The sequence below is a fragment of the Aplidium turbinatum genome, chromosome 3 (genome assembly GCF_918807975.1).
Source record: "Aplidium turbinatum chromosome 3, kaAplTurb1.1, whole genome shotgun sequence".
Classification (NCBI taxonomy): Eukaryota; Metazoa; Chordata; class Ascidiacea; order Aplousobranchia; family Polyclinidae; genus Aplidium; species Aplidium turbinatum.
The window spans coordinates 8684185-8689741 of record NC_137474.1 but is presented as its reverse complement, the minus strand read 5'-3'; the positions used below and the strand labels follow the sequence as shown (position 1 = coordinate 8689741).

The window sequence follows — 5557 nt, the reverse complement described above, 5'->3', positions numbered from 1 at the left end:
GCCCCCCTCAAAAGTGCAAAAACAAAAAACTACTCGTTTTTCCTTTACAATGTTTTGCTAGGGGGGAAACTGGCCCGACTTCCCCCCCCCCCCTCTCGGAGCCACTGTAGCCTACAACTGTTACAGAGTAGCCTACTACGATTTAACCAAAAACCTTCTTTTGATTTTTACAAAGGCTCATTCTTTTAATAAACTTCGGCTACAATTTCACATAAGTGGCGATACAGGCAGAGATGATAAATTACTTTGAATTAGTATATTTTTCGAACAAAATGTAACTAGTAATTTTTTGGATGATAGAACAAGTCTCGAAACAGATCTTGGACATGACGTGACATTCAGGAACTTTTCAAACGCGATTGAGCTTTTTAAAAACTTAGAAACGTGAGCCACAGCACACTTTAACAATTATAACACGTTTAGAAAGCCTTGTGCACAAAGTTTCATACATCATTCTTTGACATGCTTATAGTCATTGTTTCTTATGAAAGTTTGCACCTTTTAAGGTTAATTTCAGGACTCTCATGATCAACGTTTACTGAAAGCACAAGCTCTGTTGTTTATCTGAAGAACTAATTTTTATATTTTTAGTGCGCTTCGTGTCCTGAAACAGGATGGATCCAGAACCGTACAAAAAAAACCATTCCCTCTTTGTTAGGTTATCATTCTTTCCCTAAGCATTTTCATTTTGCACAGTTTCTGACAATTGTTGTACGACCTAACACGTGTTGGCCTTGGTTGAATTGAACATGTTGAGGGTACCAAAGAAGGGGGTAGGGGGGGGGGTGAAATTGTTTAATCATCTTAGCTGTTAACTAAACAAAACAATTGTAGTTAATTTGGCCTAGGTTGGAGCTCTGCAACGGGAAAGATAGGCAAAATCATTATAATTGTAGCTGTTGCTTGAGAATGTTGGGATTTTGTCAGGGGGACGAGACCCCCCCTGGCCCCCGGCTGGCTACGGGCCTGCTGGCCAGGATACACTGTGAAACGAGATTTTCCATGAAAACAAAAAATGACGCATAGCGCCTGACGCTTAAAATCGGCAAAATAATTGACGGTGCTATCACTTTCGTCAACTAAAAAATAAACTGACGGCGCTAGTCTCAGCGTCAACGTACAACACTGTATACCAGGGGTCACCAACCTTTTTTGCATGCTGGCCACTTTGGCACTAAGGAGAGCTGTGGCGGGCCGCACTAATAAAATGTTAGGTAAGTTGACTCTTATGCTAGAAAAGAACGCATTTCGACCCAGTATCCAGCGTTACATATGTTGTTCATATTTATGTTAGAATACCGCAGCAACAAAATTAATCGAACAACGCTACTGCCAGGCCAAGCTCCTTTTAAAACACTTTTGACTTTTTTAACAATGCCTAATAAACGAGGCCACTTGTTTTGTGCACTTATAGCGAGGCGAGCGGCTTCATCAGATTATTCATCGCCAAGCAAGTCAGAGTGGTGTTGTTACTTTGCTTCGCAAAAGATATCATGCAATTAACAGTTTCAGTAGCCTAAACAAGGAAATGTTTGACACATCGCAATACAGGCAACAATAGTAACCTGCAAACATATCAGAGAAAAATAGGCTTCAATAACAGGGAAAAAGAAACCAGGTAGGCTGCCATGAAACAAACACTTGTGGAAATCACGGAAAAATTGTAATTCTATCGTAATTCATGAACAGTCTTCCCTCTGAAAAAGCAATGAGTTGGTTTTCCATCCTTTTTGTGAGAGTCTATGAAACCGTCTTTCTTTTATTATTGACAACTCTCACTTGCGGTGCTTATCAGCATGGCAAGAATTGTTGATTAACAACATTTTGCAGTACTTGCTTCGGCAGAACATAATATACTAAAATTGGAACGATACAGTGAGGATTAGCATGGCCCTGCGCATGGATGACACGCACAATCGTGAAGCGTTCCATTTTTCTTAAAACAAAACGTTTTGCAGTACTAAGCTAAATATTTTCATACTACAATCAGAAAAAGTCTCTAAATTTACATATAATATTTTGCCAATTTATTATAAATTGAGAAATAAAACATAGTAACTTTAGCGGGTTTAGCATACTTTATTACACACAAAAATATAACATAATTAAAATAAAATAAACTCAAACGTTTTCGACACGTACGTGTGCACTCATCTGGAATTAAATCTGCAATAGGCCTACATAAATGAAAAATCGTAAGATAAATTTGACTGCACTCGAACTGTTACGACACTCTGGACTGAAAAGCACAAACTGAACAAATGATAGGCCTACAAGAATGATTACGAGTAAATTATGCGGTGAGAAAGAGATCACGTGAGGTGTAGACTACAGGCATTGGACAAACAATTAGAACACACACAAAAGTACAATGTGTCCAATCCACACACAAGTGTCCAATGCCTCTAGTCTACACCTCACGTGATCTATTTCTCACCGCATAATTTACTCGCAATGATTCTCGTATCATTTGTTGAGTTTGTTCTTTTCAGTCCAGAGTGTCGTCACAGTTAGAGTGCAGTCAAATTTATTTTACGATTTTTCATTTATGTATTGCAGATTTAATTCCTGATGAGGACACACGTACTTGTCGAAAACGTTTGAGTTTATTTTATTTTAATTATGTTATATTTTTGTGTGTAATAAAGTATGCTAAACCCGCTAAAGTTACTATGTTTTATTTCTCTATGGTTCAACAAAGCAAACTCTCTACCAAAGCTTTATTATAAATTGAGTTGGCACACCGACCTATTTTGCCAACAAAAACTTGCATAAAGGGAATGCTGCTCGTGAAACACAATAACGGTGAAACGCACACTAGTGTTTACATGACATTTGCAAACTTAAAATAAGCAACCCTATGCTCACAGACAATTTCGAAATTATAGAAAACAGACGTTTTAATCAACCACTGGGACAGTGTGGCTGGACACCGCATTGGAATAACTTTAAGCAACCCCCACCTACAACTATAATCTGATTGGTCGGGTGGTGGAATCGTATGCAAAGCGAAAATATGCTTCTCGGAAAGTATTTTTTGCCTTCGTGCTCTTTAACTCCTCAAGAAAAGTATTTTTGTTATACTTGTACGCTGATACCTTCCGCGGGCCGCTGCGATACAGCGTGGCGGGCCGCATGCGGGCCGCCATTTGGTGACCCCTGCTGTATACAATACATGCTGTCGGCTGTAAAGCCTTTTCTTTGTCAATAAGTTTCATGGTGGTGGAAAACAAAGAAACCCAAATAGTGTGTTTATCGGTAGTTTTGTGATTTTTGGGGCCAAACTGTTTATTTTATTAAAATTACTGTAGTTTTTTTTTTGGCGGAATTACTAATAAATTTGATTTGGAAGCATTGATAGTTAACTTGTTAGCATTTATCCAGCTACTGATTTCGACTAGATCCGAGTTGAGCTTGTTTTCTTACAGACTTAAGTTTTCAGCTTTGACAATGAGACAGGTGTCATAGGCAAACAATCTTGGTATTGATGATATGCTATTGGACAAATCATTTATATATAACAAGAAGAGCAGTGGGCCTAGTGTGGATCCCTGCGGAACGCCATACTCAATAAGCTGATGAGTGGAAGAGTAATTGTTAATCTCAACATATTGTTGACGGCCATTCAAATAGGATGCGACAAGGTCGTTTGCTACTCCCCGAATGCCATAGTGGTCAAATTTGCGCAAGAGTCGTTTATGGCAAACAGTATCGAAAGCCTTTTTTAGATCCAAGAAAGCAAGCCCTGTAAAATCGTTGGTTTTCGTTTGATCGTAGGAAGTGATGATGATATCGAGAGCGGCATGTGTTGTAGAGCGATTAGTACGGAATCCATATTGCGTAGGAATGAGTACAGAATTTTTACCAATAAAACAGGAAATCGTTTAAATATTATCTTTTCGAATACTTTTGAGAAGCACGATAACAACAAGATAGGTCGATAGTTAGATACATCTTGTTTGTTACCAGACTTATAAACTGGTATAACTTTGGCAATTTTTAACTTGTCCGGAAAAATGCCATATGAGAATGAATAGTTGATCAAAGCTGTCAAAGGAGGTGCGATAATACTTGTTACAGGTCGGATAAAATATGGCGATATATTATCATAACCAGACGCTTTATTAGTATCTAAAAGACGTAATTCATTGTCTACTTCAGTTTCATCCGTTGGTTCAAAGTAGATGGTGGATTTGACTCGATTATTCAGGTACCTGAGATAATCATAATCATTACTGGGTTCAACATTATCGGCCAAGTGTTTTCCAATTTTACAGAAATGATTATTGAATTTATCAGCTATAATGATTGGCTGGGAGATCTGTGTTCCTTCTACATTAATAGTACCAACAGTGGCTTGGGATGATTTTTTATTTGGTGAAAGCGAGTTAATAGTTTGCCATGTTTTCCTGGCATCATTCCGATTTGCATATAGTTTTTGTTCAAAGTAATGCTTTTTTGCTAAAGATTTTACTTTTGTTAGTTTATTGGAGTACTTTTTGTAAAGGAACCTACTTATGTCATTGCCCTTTAAGAAATGAGTTTTATACATCTTTTGCTTATTTTTAATGGACACATAAATTCCTTTAGATATCCATGGTTTTCTATACAATTTATACTTTTTACGCGAGATTTTTCTAAGGGGTGCATGATTATCTATTACATTTTTGATTATTTCAATTAGCTCGGAGAATTTATCGTTTAGACTTACAGATGATATAGCCGTAAGGCAAGGCATGAATTTTTCCACACAATTAGAAATTTCTTGGCAATAACTTTCTAATTCAGAATTTCGCTTGTCGCGTGAGTAGGTTGTTGAATACTTAGATGAGGAATTGCAACTCGTGATGAGACAGAAAACTGGGTAATGGTCGGTCATATCGTAATTAATAACTCCCAGCGTTAAACAGTGAGAGATGTCATTGGTAAGGATATGATCGATGATAGTCGAAGATTTTTCAGTAACTCTCGTGGGTTTAGTTATTAAGGGATAAACTCCGTTACTTGCAAGCATTGTAAGGTAATTGTTTGCAAGAGGACATCTGTTGAAGTCAGAAATGTTTATATTAAAATCTCCGAATATGAAGTATTTTTTCTTCGAGTTGTTTAGTTTGGACAAAGTAGCATCAACAGCTTCAACAAAGTCAGTTTGACTAGTTCTAGGGTGGCGATAAACTGCTCCAATTATAAGCTTGAATTGAGGAGAGTCTATATCAATGCTAACCCATAGGTTTTCACAGTCGTTATTTTCAATTTGATATTCTTACAATGTTAAATTTATAATTATTCGAAATATAAATCAATACCCCTCCTGCCGAGGTATGAGAATTTTTAAATACATAATCATAACCTGTTAGTGATATGTTTACACATGGCACATCTCTAATCCGTGTTTCACTTATACAGATGACGTCAGGGGCTTTCTTAAAGGACTTAAGAAATTCATGTAGTATATCAATGTTTTTTTGTATGGATTGGATGTTAACGTGCAATACCAGTAGCGATTTTTGTCGATTATTACTGAAGGTTGGAGTATCAGGATCATAGTAATTGCACA

At 37.2% G+C, this 5557-nt stretch overlaps 1 non-coding gene across 1 annotated transcript; it reads left to right on the top strand.

Annotated features, from left to right (window-relative positions):
* Positions 1 to 1830: 1830 nt before the first annotated feature.
* Positions 1831 to 1938, top strand: LOC145767679 (U6 spliceosomal RNA). The gene has a single exon (XR_014288846.1). It is a non-coding gene; the product is annotated as a U6 spliceosomal RNA (small nuclear RNA).
* Positions 1939 to 5557: the final 3619 nt, after the last annotated feature.